This window comes from Ptychodera flava, chromosome 9 (genome assembly GCF_041260155.1).
Source record: "Ptychodera flava strain L36383 chromosome 9, AS_Pfla_20210202, whole genome shotgun sequence".
Classification (NCBI taxonomy): Eukaryota; Metazoa; Hemichordata; class Enteropneusta; family Ptychoderidae; genus Ptychodera; species Ptychodera flava.
In genome coordinates this window covers 36,855,704-36,874,990 of record NC_091936.1, presented here as the reverse complement: position 1 = coordinate 36,874,990, position 19,287 = coordinate 36,855,704, and the positions used below count along the sequence as shown (strand labels likewise).

The 19,287-nt window shown below is 37.2% G+C and overlaps 1 long non-coding RNA gene across 2 annotated transcripts in view; it reads right to left on the bottom strand.

Annotated features, from left to right (window-relative positions):
- The window catches only part of LOC139140896 (uncharacterized), a 51,480-nt gene extending 33,691 nt beyond the window's left edge, over positions 1 to 17,789 (bottom strand). For both annotated transcript variants that reach the window (XR_011554090.1, XR_011554091.1), the window contains exons 1-2: positions 17,670 to 17,789; positions 8,767 to 8,885 (exon numbers count right to left, since the gene is read on the bottom strand). This is a non-coding gene — a long non-coding RNA (uncharacterized lncRNA). The remainder of the gene's footprint in view (positions 1 to 8,766; positions 8,886 to 17,669) is intronic.
- Positions 17,790 to 19,287: the final 1,498 nt, after the last annotated feature.

The window sequence follows — 19,287 nt, the reverse complement described above, 5'->3', positions numbered from 1 at the left end:
TAAAAATTTAAGTAACACAATATTGGGAAAAATTTAACCCACAGGCTGGGGTGGACTACCAACTGTATGCCTGTTATTGGGGATTATTCTACCCCTTGACAGTACTAGTGTCATTTCATGACAATTAAGTCGTCATATTTTGCAGGTAGCTTCCTAGTGCGAGTTGGTCTAAAGGGAGTTTGTGACATGCTAGACTCAAAGCGTTTGTAAATAGGTGTTTAAACACATTATTCTGCCGTATTGTCAGTTTAAGGACTAGAAAGCAACTTCACATGCGATGTGGTTCGCTTATAATCAACACCTTCAGGTGATTGAACGGTTACCTGGTTACCATCTTTGTGCACAACAGTGTATGGAGTGTCATTGAAGTTAGTCATGAACTTGTTCTTCTTCTCATGTTGAATCAGGACTTCGTCTCCTACACTAATGCTGATGGTTTTGCAACACGTCTCAAATCAGCAGTCAGCTTTGATTTTGCTTTCAACTCAGCATCAAGGTCTCGAACCTTAGGGAGCCGTTATTATTTACGGCCTGGGGTCGGAGGAATGGGAGGGGCAGCACTAAAATTTGAAAACTACAAGGGGGTTGCTCAAAATATGGAGAGGAAGAAGGGGGTTACTCAATGTTTGGTGCAAAATAAATTGAAACACCTCTCAAATTGCACCATTGCACACATCAATTTCTCAAAATTTTCGATGCGAGGGGGACACCCCCTCTCGTGCTCTCCCCTCTTGGGGTGTTCTAACAGTTTTACTAGTAAAAAGCAAATTGAAAACACCTCTCAGATTGCACCAGACTGCACCATTGCAGACTCAAATTTTTCACAGCATCTAGGACAAAACTGAACTGTTGTGAATTCAACATTTATTATCACAGAAACATATTTAATTGACTTCAGGCTTTTCATTGGAAGGTGGCAGCTGCATGGAGAAATGATAGAAGAAGGTCACAGATTTTCCATTCCTGTATATTGTTTGGTCTGCAATTTCTAACAAACTGAGACCTGTTTTTTACAAAATGTGTTGTCATCGTTCGGTTGCTAAATATAGTGAGTCAAACACACTGATCATGCAAAAATGTCATAAAAATACAGTGTTCAATATTACTTTCAAACAACTTTACCAAGTGCAAAATAAATTGAAACACCTCTCAGATTGCACCATTACACACACCAATTTCTCGAAATTTTCTATGCGAGAGGGGGACACCCCTCTCGTGCTCTCCCTTTTGGGTGTTCTGACAGTTTTACTTCGTAAAAAAGCAAATTAAAAACACCTCTTAGATTGCACCAGACTGCACCATTGCACACATCAATTTCTCAAATTTTTGCACGCAAGATAGGGACACCCCCTCTGACACTTTCCCCTCAGCCTCTTGTGTGTTCTCCCCATGCACTTTCAAATTCTGCCCAGTCAGATATCCTAGTGAAAACCCTGTCATGATACCCATCCAAATGAAACAATATTATATGGTTGGATACTGGTTTTAGCGTGAGCTTTTATATCTGTATTTTGTTGTCACTTTGAATTTCATTTTGGTCGGTTTCACCTTATTCAACCTTCATGAGATAAGCAGGGTACAAAAGGTTTGAAAGGTCTTTACTATTGCTGTATTTTTTGCAAATACATGCCTTGGTATTTAACTCTTCTACGGGGGGGGGGGGGTCAGTAAAATTTCTGAGTTAGAGACGGAGCTCGAGGTTACTCAAATTCATCATGGTTGGCGAGGGGGTTGCTCGAAATTTCGGAGTTTCCGATGAAATTCCTCCGACCCCAAGGCCGTAAATAATGACGGCTCCCTTAGTATCCTCGTGATTAGGTGTCGACAGGTCTGGTAATTTGTCAAGTTATTCACGTCCGAACATTTGCCCAGTTGTAAGGTTAGTGCCCTGTATGATGTTAGATATTTTCGTATCTCTCTCTTCCAGTCTTGCTTTTCAGTTTGAGCAATTTGGAGATGTTTCAACGAGGACGAGTTCTAGCTCTCAACATCTCCATTGACCTGTGCCAACTTTGGAGTAGTCTTGAAAGCATTGATGCCATTGAGCTTACAAAACTTTGTGTACTCTTCTGATTTGAATTGGAGTCCATTGTCAGATAGAACAATCAAGGGAATACTAGTGCCGACAAAAGTGTTCCTCTAGATCTTTTCTACAGTGGAAGATATCAGGATGTCAACTTCGTAGTACCGACTATAGTAGTCGACCAGCACTAGTGACGAATAACCAGATGGGAGGGGTGCAATCAAATCGATTGCCAAGTCTTGCAAGGGACCATCTGGTAACTCTGTATGGTCTGGTCTGGTTACAAGTGTAATCTGTGTCTTTGACACGAATGATTTTTTTTTTGCATTGTGGACTCGTCACACGCTCCTTTCGGCCTCCAGACACTACTAGACGTAGCATGTCCCTTGCGACAAATTTTTCTCTCTGCCTCTCAACTCCTTCTCTGCACATGGCACGCAGCCTCAGTCAGCCTTTGTTGTTGTCACGATTCATTCATTTAGTTCTCATTGTTCGCTGTGTGCAGACTGCTACCAGTCTCGTATCATGTCACCATGATCCCCTGGCCCGGGTACCTTGTCATACCAATACATGCTTCGGCTGTCCTGTTCGCCCCCCGATTGGCTCGTACCATGCTTCCATGATCCCCTGGCTTGAATCACCTGTCTATACTAGTGCATTTTGTCTGTTCCTTTATCCACCTGTCTGATTACCCCAGGCTCGTATCATATGATAATGTTCCCCTTGGACAGTCACCCGTCATACTCAATGTATGTTCTGTTGTCTGTTCTGTTCCCACCTGTCGGACCTCCCTTGCTCGTATCACATCACATTGATCCCCTTTCCCGAGTCACCTGTCTTTGTCAGTGCAAGTTCTCTACCTGGGCTCAAAAATTGACTGTTCCCCGGGTCCGACTCCCCTATGATCGTATCATGCTACCATGATCCCCTAGGCTTTAGGCACCTGCCTTCATCATTTCATGTTTACCACCCTACTCCTTTGTCAATACATGTTTCTCACCCAGGCTCGTGCAGTCAACCTGTCCCCTAGGATCCTACTCCCCCAAGGGGGCTCGTATGATACTTGCTTATCCTTCCCTGGGTTTAAGTTCCATCATCTCATGTCTCGTTATTCGAAATTTCATTCGGGGCTCATACAGTCGATCTGTCCCAAAGGAAACTACTCCCCGAGGCTCGTATCATAACACCCATGATCAACAGGGTTCGAGTTTCCCTGTGTATATCATTGCCATATCGCACCATCACGCCTGCACCATTGTGATACCATCCTTGCATGGTAACCACCTATCAACACACAACTTGTTACCCTTTACATCTCCACTCATTCCCTCTTTTTAGGGACACTTTGGTCATTCTTCCCTCGCTTGAGCGTTGGATTCCATGCTGACCCCATTCCTCGGGAATTCTGCTATTTCCCACACTATTGGCCTTGCAAGATGTGTCCAACTTGGGGCAGTTGCCTGACCAAGGCTCTAGGTCATCAACTGCTTCCTCCCTTCACTTTGCACTCCACTTGTATGACTGAAGGGGCCCTCACCAATTTTGTAGTGGTAGTTTTTATACTATTGTTTTATAGCACCTCTGCTGTTGTTAGTAAGTATAAAAATATAGGAATACATTGTTAGCTGTTCTCAGGAACGCTAAAAGATATACTACAGTAATACTTTTACTGAATACAAAAATGATAGCAATACGATACGGAAACTGTCAACAAAGTACTTGGAAGTCAGAGTAAAAATGCATTTAGATCTCTGCCAGAGAGTCTGTGCACATCCACAAATGGTGTAGAACACATTGTTTCAGGAGAAAATAATATCATTAAAGCATTGTATAACTATTTTGTCAAAATAGGGCCTGATCAAGCCAATAACATCACCAAAACAAGTAGCAGTTATACAGATTCTCTTCAAGAACCCAGTTCAATGTCCTTTTTAATGACGCGTACAACGGAATCAGAGGTTAAGGCAATGATTAGCACACTTGATCCAAAAAGCTTGTGGTCATGATGGAATGCCAGCCAGACTTTTAATTGATGCATCAACTGTGATAGCCAAACCACTTTCTTATATTTCTAATCAGTCTTTTCTCTCAGGTACTTGCCCTAATTTACTAAAAAAAGCAAAAGTGATACCGGTCTTTAAAAAGGGTCCACCGAACATCCAAGTAATACCGACCTATTTCAGTTTTGCCTCTACGAAGTAAAGTGCTGGAAAAAATAGTCAACGCTTGCTTGATAAATTTTCTTGAAAAAAACAATGTATTTTATGAACATCAATATGCATTTCGCAAGATATATAGCACAAAACTTTCTCTAATTAATCTCATATATTATATAATCAAACAATGGATGAGAGCAGAGTAACTCTTGGCATTTTTCTCGACTTCTCCAAAACCTTTGATACTATTATTTACGATATACTTCTTCCAAAATTAGCATAGAATGGTATACGAGGAATTCCACTTCAGTGGTTTACCAACTATTTACAGCAAAGGTACAAATACGTGTCTGTCAATAATAACACTTCACCAAGTCTTAGTATTGAATGTGGAGTACCACAGGGGTCAGTTTTGGGCCCTAAATTGTTTTTCCTATTTATCAATGACTTAGCCAGCGCATCAAACTTCTTCAATTTTCGTTTGTTCGCTGATGACTTAAATATTATACACACATTCCCTGAAAACTACTTTAATATAAATCTACATGATGTCGACTTGCAATCTAAAAAAGTTATAGATTGGTGTAATGTTAATAAACTCACCGTAAATCGTGCTAAGACTAAGTATATTTTCTTTAGAAGTAATAAGAGAAAAATAACTCAGCTAGGTTCACTCCATATCAATGGTGATATTATTGAAGAAGTGGAAGCCACATCATTTGTAGGTGTTGTTATTGACAGACATTTGGCATGGTCAAAACATGTTGAACAGGTTAAATCTACAGTCAGGAAAAAAGTTGGCATTCTTTTCAAACTAAGAAAGTACCTTCCCAAACACATTCTTGTATTAATCTACAAAGCTTTCATTCAACCTCATATAACATATGGACTCGAGGTCTGGGGAACCACATATCAGTCTCATTTGACATGTATTCACCTATAAATGGCAGTTAGAGCAATGACCATTAGTCATTTCACAGCACATTTATCCGTTTCATTTCGACAGTTACACATTCTTGATATTTCAAACTTCACAAAATTACAAGTTTGTTCTTTTATGTACGAGTTCATTAACGATATCTTGCTCACCATTTTTCAAATTACTGTTCCATTCCATCACACTGCTATAGTACTTGACATAAAGAGATAGGAAACCTTTTTGTTCCAACTATCAACACAACTATGGGCAAACATGCAATATCCTACACAGGGTAGTACTTTATGGAATACCCTACCACATGATATTAGATCAAAACCGTCTCTTAGCTCCTTCCGACAATCCCTCAAAATAATGTTGACATATACATAAAAAAGATGCGTCCATAGACATGACGGAGTATTATTTCCTGATGCACAAGAATTGATGTACTATCGCCCTCAAATATATGTTTATTAGATTAATCATAATTGTATTCATTAAGGAAATGGACTTTGACTAGCAGTTTTGCTATTTTTTCCATTTCCTATTTACCCTGTAACTTATATATGAATATAAAAAAAGTTCTGTATATTTACATTTATTTGAAAAAAAAAGGGTAAATAAAAGTATTATTATTATTATTATTATTATTATTATTATTATTATGATTATAATTATTATATAACACACTTTTGAGTGAAATCTTTAAGTTTTTTGTATCTACATGTACATTTCTACTGGTTCCCTTTCATTTGCAATAAACACTGTTAGTTTAGTCATAAAGCAGTGTCGTGTGTTTCGGAAAGAGTACTCTGTGTTTTTGACTCAGAAGTGTTTTGAGGACTCGCCACACTGCTTCCTTCCGGCCTCCAGACACTACCAGACGTAGGATGGCCCTCGAGACAATTTTTTTCTCTCTGCCTGTCAGCTCCTCTGTAAACGGCACACAGTCTCGGTCAGCCTTTGTTCTTGTCATGTTTCATTCGTTCAATGCTCATTGTTCACTGTAAGCAGCCTGCAATCAATCCCACCTCAACCCCATTCTCCACCTTTCTCTCTTCCTCTGCTCTCAAGCAAGGGCGTTGGAATCCATCCTGACCCCTATTACTCGAGAATTCTACAATTTCCGACATTTGGCCTTGCAGGATGGATCCAACTTTGGACAGTTGCCTGACCATAGCTCTAGGTCATCAACTGCCCCCTTGCACTCCGCTTGTCTGGCTTAAGCGACCCTCGCCAATTTTGTAGTGGTAGTTTCTTATTTTCATTTGTCGATGCCTTCTATTCAGGGCTTTGTCTGATTTTACAAGCTAGTGTTTCTACACAAAGTATGAATAGTTGTGCGCTTAAAGGACATCCTTGTCGAACACCTCTATATAAGTGTACAAAATTTGTCAGCCATCCATTATTTTTGACACTACTAAAAATACCATTGTACAGGACATTGAACAATTTTTGAAAGTTTTCTCCAAAATTAAAATTTTTTAATACATCACGTATATAATTCCAGTGAACTGGACAGAAGTCTTTTCAAAATCAATATATTAAACTGCTCCTTGTAAATTATATTTCAGAGTATAATAATAAATATCTTGAATCAATCTTAGTACTTCCCGAGCTTGTCTTTCTTTCATATAAGCAACCTGATCACAGTCTATCAAAGATGGTAAAACACATTTTAATCTATTGGCTAAAAGTTGAGTTAATATCTTATAATCTGTATTCAAGAGACTTACAGGACGCCAGTTTTTCAATAATTCTGGTTCATTCTTTTTATGTAGTAAAGTAATTACTCCGGACATCATTTCTGAGAAATTGTGAGTGAACCTTCTTGAAAACATTCAGTGTAGAGTTCTACAAGTAGATTGCCAATGATTGGCCAACACTTCTTATAAAATTCCATCATTAAACCATCATAACCAGGTGACTTATTCATTTTCATACCCTTCAGGACGTTAACACACTCTGTTTCTGTAACTAATCTATCACATAACTGCTTTTGTTGTTTCCTTTTTAATTTGCAATAAACACTGTTAGTTTTATCATAAAGCAGTGTGGTGTGTTTCATAACTTGACAATCATGACATGATCGAGCGAATCGTTTGATCCAAACTTGGTACTCAGCTTCTGTTTGGTGCCAACTTCTTAATGATCAGTCTACCTTATTATGGTTAACCCCAAACTGTAAAACAGTTTGTTAAGGCCAAAAACGAATGAGCTAACGCAAATTCTACATCAAAATGTTTTGGCTTGGTCCGATTGTATAACTCCCTAATGCCCTTGAATTCATAAGAACCGAATACATTCAGCATATAGGTACAACAGTTGATATAATTAAGTTCTTATGTATTTACGTACATGAACGTATATGGAACACCTCATTAATGATATACGTGGCGTATATCTAATGTGGTGTTCCACATACGTTCATTAGGTATATACACGGGAATGTATAACAAGTAAATGACGCAACCTTTACAAGTATGATAACAATAACACAATACATATTTGGGTTACACTTCGAGTATTTAAAAACTTTGACTCCGGATGTCCTTAATTCTTCTTTGTATAATATCCCCTTTTCAACATATCTGTTTTCAAACTCAGAAATGACCATATTACACCGGTGGGAAAGCAACTTCATCAAAAAAATTAGGATTTTTTTGATTTATTATGCATTGCACTTTTGAAGTCTCCCTACTATACCATGTATTTCGTAACCGTTGTTCACAAATCCTCACAATCTCATTTGTAATTGAATGTTTCATGGTGGGAAATCCAGTTGATATATAATCACACGCCAAATAAAGTAAAATAAAACTCATGCAAATCGAAGAAAATAATACTCATGAAAATGAAATTACTGAAACAGGGACTGCTACAAAATAAAAGCTCGAAAATAAAAGCTACTAAAATAGTGACAAAACAAAAGTACACTCCCGAAAAAATAAAAGAACATGGGTGAAAACGAAATGAAAGATAAAGCATTAGTATGAAAGTCACTAAAAAGTAACGAAATACAAGAACACGCGGACAAAGGAAATAGAAGAAAACTCATGTAAACGAAGAAAATGAGAATTTGCATGAATATTGCATAAAAAGAAACTCTTAACAATTGATATTACTACAAAATTGTAAAAATAAAGAAAACGTGCGAAACTGATATAAAATAGAACGTCTGAAACCAAATAAAAAGAAAACAGATATCAAAGCCCTAATAACATTTCGTACAAGTTTGAGTGTACCCGAAAATAACATTTGGTGATAAATTACAAGATGTTGATTTTCAAGTATCTTGTGTTTGTGCTTAGACAAAGAGATTAGGCTGCTGGGTTTATTAGTAGAAAAAATCATGGACGTTTTATGACGTGTTTTTGAAACACTTAAATTTGGAAAACAAAAGTTAGAAATTAGTATTTATACAAAACTAAATGCTGAGTATGAAGAAGAATAAAATGATAACGTCTTCGAGTCATTCGACTTAGAGTACGCCTTTGATTGACGTACTGCATTGTTTAATTTATTAAAAGACCAAGCAATGAATCGAGTGAGAGTGAAAGCAGGCAGGTCAATCGCAAACAAAACAAAAATAGTTAAAATGTTAATGACCGAAGTTGCAAATACGATGCATAATCCCCGATTAAAATTATGTAAAACTATAGTCATACCTAGTGGAATGGCAGACTTCTCAAAATCTTCACGTATCTGCAATAATATTGCTTGTTGGTGTGGGAACAACACTTACTTATCATTTAAGAAAGTCATGGAGTATCACCACTCGTTGCAACTGAAATGAATTATACGGAGAATAACTGATTCAGGTTTAAGTTTAAATTTTAGTTCTAACAAGATACTTCTTCACAAACCTTGAGTAACTCCTGCAATTTGGATATCAATGTTGACACAATAAAATATGAATAATTATAAAGGATAGAACGATTTCGGAAAGTACGAGAACAACGCAACACTGTGTTTATTGAATTTTGGGAAAATATCTACGAGTAAACCTTCCTTGATGTAGATTAAGAGATGCCAGTGTGTATGAAAACAATCCTGCTTAATAACTCTCTTAACAAAATGTGTTACTAATATACTTTTATTGGTAAAACACAATGAAATGAGCTGCTCTCACAAGAATATATCTTTGTCTTGCCCGCTTATGATCACCTTGATACCTTTCCAAACAAAAAATCGACATAATCACACTAACTAGTCAATAAAAAAATAAATTGCGTCAGCCAAATCAGTGTGAAAATTTGGCTCTTAGCCAAGATTGTCACTAAGTTTAAGTCGTCACTGAAAGCAGTGGGATGAAGCACTAAACGTAAAGGCCATGTTCTTACCTAGGGCAGATGACTGCGTTAGGCATTCAATCATTGCGTCTTAAGAAATTGTTGTCAGTCAATTTAGGGCATGGAGCATGTCGAATTTGGGGTTAAGGCCTTTCAAACAGGAGAAGAAGTCATAAGAAGCGTAAACTGGCCTTTGTAACCTTTGTAGTATAGATTAAATGCACCGACTCGAAACGAAGCAGACCTTTGTAAAAGAACTAAAAATCTATATCAGGGTAAAACATAAACATAAAGCGTACAAAGAAGACCTGCGTAATATTCCGTTCGAAAGCTTGTGCATATTTCGAATGCCAGCTGGAAAACTTAACGTGCATCACAGGGACGCGTTATTTTCCGAGATGTGTCTTCGCTGATCACTGCGTCTCACGTGACCAGACAAGCAGCACGTAGTAAGATGCTGATACAGGCAACCCGCCATTTGAAATGAGCTAGTTTTTGTCTCCCGGAAGTTGTTAATTGCGCATTTCCGCACGTAGTGCATCCTTTTTTTGTTGCGTGCTTTTTAGTCTAGTCTGGTAGCTGCCAATATTTCAAACACTTTTAAGTATGGTTATTAAATGCTTTGGTTAAATTCTAGTCAAGTTCGCATCATGAAACTGTGATAATTTTAGCATTACCCAAGTAAAATTGAACAGCAATGACATCGCCCCATGGTTCAACCAATTAGATTTCATAATTCCATATAATGGCGGATTCCCATTACCTGCCTCATTGTGCTTGTCACTGAGGCGGGGACCAGCCAAAGTTGTGTCATGCCCATGCTGCAACGTACCACTGGCGAAATTGGGTACTATGAACTTGTACAGACACTCTTACTCATAAGAAAGTGCAAGGAGGGACACTGAACCAGACCTTTTTGGAAAATCTACAATGTAACACCTTATTTACCAACAAAACCAATAGTTATGGCTATTTCTTACGTCAAATAAATAATTTCCCCTGTATCTTTACCAAATAGTGCGTCTGTCATTTGAAATTGAGTGTAATTGCGCCGCTTGAGCGAAGGGAAAACCCCGGAGAACTGTTCTGTATGCAAATTACAGGTCGATGACGTCGCAATAGATTTCTCGAGTGCTGATTGGCTATGAAGTACAGGCTTTCCTATGACGTAAGCATGTAACATTGCAAACGACATCCCAGTGTTTCAACCAGGATGTATGAATCTCGCACTGTTTCGACAGTTTCATGGTATTAAAGTAAGACGCATGTGTACAAGTAATTAAACCCAGTGCCTGTCTAACAATAAAGTGTGGAATATCTTTTGGTCATTTTTATTAAGGTTGAAGCGCGAGTCGTACTTGATAACGTACAGACCGTACGCGTTCTGATGTACATGTGTCTAAGACATAAATGGTAGTTTATTTGGAAACAGGACTAATAATTTATGGCCTAGACATATATACCGGCCAAAAATATTGGTCTTTGTAGTCCTATAAGGTCCGCTTACAGCTCACTGATTGGTTGTACCCTTTCTCTTAGGTCTAATTACCATGTATTGTTCATCTGATGGCATTGTGATTGGCTACATTATGTCCGTGTGTTAGCATCGTTCTGTAGTGTTCGCTGCCTCGTAAAAGAGTATACCATGTACTTCCTGGATACCGTTGTGGTAACCAGTCGTTTAAAGGGTTTTACACCTGGTACCCAGTTCGATCAAAACTAAAGAGACAAAGACAGAAGGCCGAGTTCGCCCGAGAAACAATAAATACTCAAACAATGCGTGTCTGCTCGGAATCGAATGCCGGCTAGTTATTATTCAGTTTTAAGGTGATATTGTGATGGTCGCTTGTGTATACTGAAGTCTCTTCTACAGAAAATTTGTTCTGAGCACAAACATTCTGAACACTATAGAAACTGTCGACTGTTCACCAATATGGTTTGTGAACCATTTAACACTTATGCATTACTAAGGACCGTTTTCAATTTCTTAGAACGCACAGCACGCACTGAATTATTCTATACTAGTTTGCGCATGCAAATCAGCACTCTGATTGGCCAAGATGCGAAAAGACCTATTGTGTTATTCGTGATGCACAATAGTTGATACATCACGGTTGGTTCGCTGCTAGCTGGCCTTGGATCCATAGCTGAAGTGTCAGGCGGTCGGACGCTTTTGATTGGGAGAGCAAAAATTGTAAATTATTAGCAGAGAGTACACAAGATGTAATAATTCATATTCTCATTGCAATATTTCAATCCATTTTTGTGAAACCGTTGTGTACTATAATTATTTCTACGTCATCATCGCCAACTGACTCAAAACAGTAAGTTTATGCCTGTTCAATTTACCCATTTTCCTTGTCTTAAATGCTATCGACATTTGTCAAAATTGAATCAAAATATCAGAAAATCGACCGAATCAATATTTCTCCTTCAAAATATTGATATTTACAACATCACTGACAGTTGAACGTCCCATTTTCTTGATGGTTTAACGGTAACATTAGTCGATATTCAAAATATCGCCAGTGTCTTTGTTATACGGGCATCAGGTGCAAGGGTTTCAGGTGCATGTACATTGCAATTAATAATGCAATCGGTTCGCACTAGATTTCTTTTCACATTGTACAGGATTTCATCACCGGGCCAAACGTTTCGAAATTTACGCAAGGAAATGCATAAATGTGCACCGATCACATCAAAATAATACCGATCACATCAAATTAGATTAATGAAATCAATAAGGACAAAACACAAACTATTCACGAAAGTCAAAAACAACCCAAGTATAATATATATAGAAACATCCTTACAAAACTCCTGAAGTCAGCCAAGAAGAAATATTTTGCAGTTTCAGTGCCCAATGCCGAAGGGAACACAAACAAAAATTAGGGAGTGATCAGAGGAATTCTTAACAAAAGTCAGAAAAAAAATTCCTTACTACTTTAAATCGCAACGATCCCGACAAAACGCCCTCTCAAATAGTATTTACATTGCAGAAGAATTCAATAATTTTTTCACCAATATTGGTCCACAACCTTGCTGCTAATTGTGCGAATGTTAATTTTTACCACTATTTACACGGACAATATACAAACTCGTATTTTTTTCAGCCTTTCCGTCAGCAAGAAATCATCAGCGAAATTTGACGTCTGGACCCCGATGAAATCAATAGGTCATGACGAATTTTTTAACATGCTGCACCTGTTATTAGTCATCCACTTGCTCATATTATGAATTGTTCATATAGCCATGGCATTTTCCCTCACCAATTAAAAATAGCGAAAATGATTCCGGTCTACAAAAAAGGTTCCACCTCAGATGCGTGCAAGCCCTCATTTCCATTCTACCCATTTTCAGTGCAATCTTTGAGTCAATTGTTAACAAACAGCTCATCAATAAACTTGACAGACATGATATTCTTTCAAAATGTCAATATAGATTTCATAAGAATACAACACAAAACTTGCTGTGGCAGGTCTTATCTCTGATATTGCTGAAAAACTAGACAATTGTCTGATAACCTTCGGTATTTTCATCGATCTTCGCAAGGCGTTTGACACTTTAAATCAGAGCATTTTTCTTCAAAAGCTTGAACACTATAGAATAAGAGGTTTACCACTTCTTTGGTTTACGAGTTACCTGTCAAATCGTCAACAGACAGTCTCCGTCGGTAACAAGTCCTCCTCGTACAAGCCAATCAAATGCGGAGTCAAACAAAGGTCAATTTGGGCCTATTCTTTTCTTGTTGTACATAAATGATATTGTGAACCCAACTAGTAACCTTCACTTTACACTGTTTGCTGATGACACCAACTTATTTAAATATCTCAACAACTCTGTCATAGATATTAATGATATTGATATGATTTTCAGAAGGTTTGTAAGCGGTGCAATGCCAATAGTTAATTAACTATAAACTCAGATAAGACAAATTATATGATAATTAAGTCAGCTAGGAAATTTGTAAATACTGTTTAGTACTGGAAAAGTTTAGTGTTGATGGATCCCCAATTCAATGCGTCTTATTAACCATCTATTTAGGAGTTCCACAGACCTCCACATGATGTGGAAAACACATATTGATAAAGTGAGCAAATAAATCGCGCCCCTTTTAGGTGTTATTTCCCAAATTTGTCATTTTGTTCCCAGCCCCTCTCATCCTAATTTACAACTCAATGATTCTTCCTCGAATTTGCTACTGCATTGAAATATGGGGCACATACTCAGCATGTCTCCAATCCATTCTCAATTTACAAAAAAAGTTGGTACGGCTTATCACCTTTTAGATTTCCGTATTCATACTGTCCCCCTTTTCAGAAACTCAACATTCTTGACATCAACAAGCAATGTAAATTAAATACTTGCCTACTAATTTTTTACTTTAGGAAAAATCGCTGTGTTCATGAAGAATATCTCTACCTCGACAGATTGCCCCACAATTACCCAGCACGGCTAGCAAAGAATGGCAATTTCTACATCCCTAAAGTAAATATCTCTATTAAGCAACGCAGTCTCAAATACGCTGCAACCAAGCATTGGAATTCGCTACCTGGCTCATTTAAAAATGATAAAAGAACCACATTTAAGGTACAATTGAAGCAATATCTTCTTTCTACTTGATCTCTTTATTCATTCTGTTCTGTCACCTTACTTTCACCAGTCTGATTTATATTTATTTATTGATTTTTTCGTATTTAAACTTCAAATGTCAGCCTGATGCAAATACAACGCATTTCGCCAGAACTTCGTTTTGGGGCCACATGCTCGACTAGTTTCTTAAGAACTATTTTTGTGGCTCCAGCCAGAATCATGATCTTTCTTGAGTTGAATAGCTAACATTATGAATGTTTTGTTGTTTTGGCGAAGAAAGATTGATTGATTGATTGATTGATTGATTGATTTATTTATTTATTTATTTATTTATTTATTTATTACGATAAAAAGGTGGAATCGCTTAACAACAAATATGCATTTGACACTTTAAATCACAGAGGGAGTTTTCCTGACAAAGTGGAAGAAAGCTTTGGTTTTACCTATACACAAGAAGGGTATAAAACTAACGTTAGAAATTATCGCTCAGTGTCCTTTTTATCAATTGTTTCGAAAATGTGTGAGAAAATGATATCAAGATGTATATCATGCATGTATATAATCTGTAAAGATGTTTTTTTCTGAATAACAGCATGGTTATTTGCCTGGGCGACCATGTGAGTCTAATTTATCTGTCTTGCTTAATGAAGCTCGTATTGCTGTTAATGAGGCAAGACAGTTGGATGTTATATATACAGATTTTTCCACAGAATTCGACAAAGTAAATCATAAATACTTAGTTTACAAACTTAGTAAGTTTGGAATACAAGACACCCTCCTTGACTGGTTCAGTAGCTACCTTACTGATAGATCCAAGGTAGTTAATGTTAAAGGGTGTAGATCAGACCCTGTTTTAGTTAAGTTAGGGGTTCCGCAGGCATCACAACTGGGACCACTGTGTTTCATTCTTTATTTAAATGATATATTTGGTAATTTTAAATGTGGCTCCTTAGGCTTTGCCGACGATCTGAAGTTGTTTAAGATAATACGTAGTGTGAATGACTGTTCAATGTTACAAGAGGATATCAATTACTTGTCCACATGGTCTGCGAAATGGAAAATTCACCTTAATTACGCCAAGTACATAGTACTTCGTCTTCCTTTGAAAAGATTGCCAATTGAAAGAGCTTATAAGATTGATGTACACAATTTGGAGACAGTTTATAGTTACAGTGATCTAGGAGTGACACCAAGTAAACTTTTTCAACTAACGTTGTTTCCATTGTCACTGATGCTTGAAGACTACTTGGCATGCTAAAAGGGTTGACAAAAGGTTGTCGGTGGATGTATTGCTCGTGGTTTACAAAATGTTCATTAGAACTAAACTCAAGTATGCATCAGTTGCTTGGAACAGCATTGACAAAGTGTTCTCAGACAAACTAGAAGCTGAACAGCGTAACTTTGTTAATATTTGTGTTATCTTGTAAAGGTAAGGTTTGATGATTATTCATATGATGATCTGTGTGTTATGTTTAATTTACCGATGCTGTCTAAAAGGCGCACTTATTTTGACCTTGTTTTTCTTCAGAAATCAATTAATGCCTTCTTGATTGCAAACCAATTGTTAATTTACACATTCCTGGACGATCAACTAGACAGAAAAGGACATTTCATGAACCTGATGGTAGAGTTAAATCTACTAGCAATTCACTTTTTAATCATATTCCAAGGCTATATAATAGTTTTTTATCAATGTCTTCTAGTTTTTTATATTTCTGTTTCGAGTTATGAAAACAAGCTAAAAGCGTTTGTTTTTGATTTTTTCTCGTTGTGCATGTAATATTTTTTTAACTAGCTCTCTTGTCCAGTAACATCTCATGATTGTTTTTTACTAAAATCCTCCTGTAAGTGCGGATGTATATGGTTTTTAACTGTATCATATCTGTGTTGGAGTTCGAAATAAATAAATAAATAAATAAATAAATAAATAAATAAATAAATAAATAAATGCAGAGTAAAATAAAACCATTAAGTTGAATGGCTTAATGTTTCTTAGAGGATTATGGGCACTAGTTGTATCTGTCTTCACGTCGTGGCCGACCCAGGTGCTGACATCAGGAATGACTGGTTACTACAACGGTTTCCAGGAAGTACATGGGACACTCCATTACGAGGCGGCGAACACTACAGAACGAGGATAACACAAGGACAAAGGGGAACCAATCTCAGTGCCATAAGGTGATCACTACATGATAACGAGACCTAAGAGAAGGGTCCGGCTAATCAGTGAGCTGTAAGCGGACCTTATATGACCGCAAAGACCAATCACCGTGCCCGGTACATGTCTTGGACCTTATTTATGAAAAATGAAGATTAGGACCTATAAAGTCCAACTCACACAAAATTTAAACGTGTTCATTTATGTCACACATGACGATCTATAAATACAGTGTCAGATTTTTGTCCCTATGCATAAGTGAGTATCTTTATGCATCTCTTGTGTCCTGTCTAAAGTGATTAAATTTGGTGTGCCATTAAACTCTTTTATGCACAAACATAAAGGTGCATGAAGTTACAGCTCTATGTTGCATAAAGTTGATTAAAGATCATCTTTATGCAACTTTATGCCACCATTAAAGAGGCACTCCCACTTGGTAACACTTTAAAAAAACATTTTTTAATGCCAACTGTCGATATTAGACGTGGCGACTGCGAATAAATATTTTTTGTTGTCATTTATTGCTACCTCGAACAGATCAAAGGCTTTATAATAAAGCTTTACACTTTCTCTCAGTGTTAATTTTTATGATTTTTAAGAGTATTAAAATGTTCTACAAACACCTCCAGGACTAATAAAACAATACCTGCAGTTTTTTAGATATCGAAATTAAGACGATAATTCGTTCCTGATTTTTGCTTGTCTACCCTTCACAAGTTAACTGACATAATAATGCGAGACTGTTCATGCCAGATGAACATGAAAACTGGACACAGTTTCTATACATCTGTGACAACGGTGTAAAGGAGCAATGCAACAGCACTCTAAGTACTTTACCTGTTTTCCCCTTCAGTTTGCAAACTGTCGAGTGCATATATCGTACTACTGCGTCTACCTAGGGGTGTATTTCTGTTTAAGTGGATGTTTGGTACGCGAAATACGTAAGCGCATGAACAGTGTCACGTGATCATTTTTCTTTGCTACGATACAAGAAATGCGCCATCATGAGTTGCGGTACTAGTTAATCATTGATAATACAAAGTTCAATTGATCAACTATATCAAGAAAAGGACAAACACCACACCCTTATTATTTCCTGTTCTTTAAAAAGAAAGTCCAGTATGTTTAAAGAAAAATAAGCCGTCAATTTCAGCATTGGCTTCACACTTAGCATAAACGCTGATAATTTCATATGTCTACGACATACTCATTACAGATGGTTTAATAAACACGGTCTATTACGTATTTGGTCAAACAGTGAAACCATGCAAAGAGTTCACCATTTAAGGTGCTGGAAATTCAGCTCAATATATTCATGTAGCTTCTAATGTTTTTGTGAACTTGTGGTTTGTACATGATCTTTGCTTTAAACTTTTGCTACCTCGAGTCAGGTCAAAGGCCCTCAACATGTTAGCTGAGATAATAACGGAGACTGTTGATGCTAGATGAACATGAAAACTGGACACGGTTTCTTTCTACCTGCGATACAGTTGTACAGGAGCAGTGCAACAACGCTCAAAGTACTTACCTGTTTCGCCATTCATTCTGCAAACTGTCGAGTGCATATAAGGTTCTACTGCGTCTACCCGGGGTGTATTTCTGTTTCAGTGGGTGTTTGGTACGCGAAATAAATAAGCGCTTGACCAGTGTCACGTGATCATTTTTCTTGGCTACGATACAAACAAATGCAATTCAGATGCTAGTTAATGATTGATAAAACAAAGGTCAATTGATCAACTCTATCAAGAAAAAGGACAAACACTACACCCTTTTCATTTAAAAAGAAAGTCCAGAATGTTTTAAAGCAATTTAGAGAAATAAGTCGTCAATTATAGCATTGGCTTCACACTTTGCAAAACTCTGATAATGTCATATGTCTACGACATACTCATTACAGATGACATGTTACAAAGGCACAGTCTCTTACGTACTTGGCCAAACAGTGAAACCATGCAAAGAGTTCACCATTTAAGGTGCTGGAAATTCAGCTCAATATATTCATGTAGCTTCTAATGTTTTGTTGAACTTGTTTTCCACAGTAGCTCTTACTTACAGTCCATAGTTTATCGACCCCGTCCCCCTATGTTTTACACCGAAATCATTTTTGCCCTAAAACACAAGCTCTATTTTTAGGAATACACAAAAGATGTAGATAAACTAAAAAATATAATGAGTGTTGTAGCTTATAGTATATACCAAGGAACATTTATCTTTCGTAAGTATCATTAGTGTCTAAATAAAAAAAAACTATCATGACATTTTCGTGCCATTAAACTGGAAGGCACTTCATTTCAAGGAGAGTGTTTGAAAAAGTACAGTGGTTTGTACATGATCTTTGTTTTAAACTTTTGCTACCTCGAGTCGGGTCAAAGGCCATGTAATAAATCTCTACCCTTTGCCCGAGTGTAGATTTCTTCTGATTTTCAGTTTTGATTTAAAACGCTCCACAAAACTTACACGACTGATGGAAAAGCAGCATTTTTAGATCGTCAAATTAAGACGCTGTGTTACAGATTTTGCTTTGTCTTCCCTCAACATGTTAGCTGAGATAATAACGGAGACTGTTGATGCTAGATGAACATGAAAACTGGACACGGTTTCTTTCTACCTGCGATATAGTTGTACAGGAGCAGTGCAACAACGCTCAAAGTACTTTACCTGTTTCGCCATTCATTCTGCAAACTGTCGAGTGCATATAAGTTTCTACTGCGTCTACCCGGGGTGCTTCAATTTAATTTAAGCTTTGGCTTCACACTTTGCATAAACTCTGATAATTTCATATGTCGACGACATACTCATTAACAGATTGCATGTTACAAAAGGCAGAGTCCCTTGCGTATTTGGCCAGACAGTGAAATCATGCAAAGAATTCACCATTTAAGGTGCTGTAAATTCAGCTCAATGTATTCATGTAGTTTCTAATGTTTTATTGAACTTGTCTTTCACAGTAGCCCTTAATTACAGTCCTAATTACTGTACAGTCTTATTTCGATGAAGAGTGCCAGAACGCTCGTAATTCAGTTTACAAGTCTTTGAATGTGTACAAGAAAAACGGAATGTGGAGGATTTGAAGCAGTACAAACAAAAGAAAAAAGAGTGTCGCAATTTAATAAAAGAAAAGAAATCGAAGTTTAAGATAGATAGAT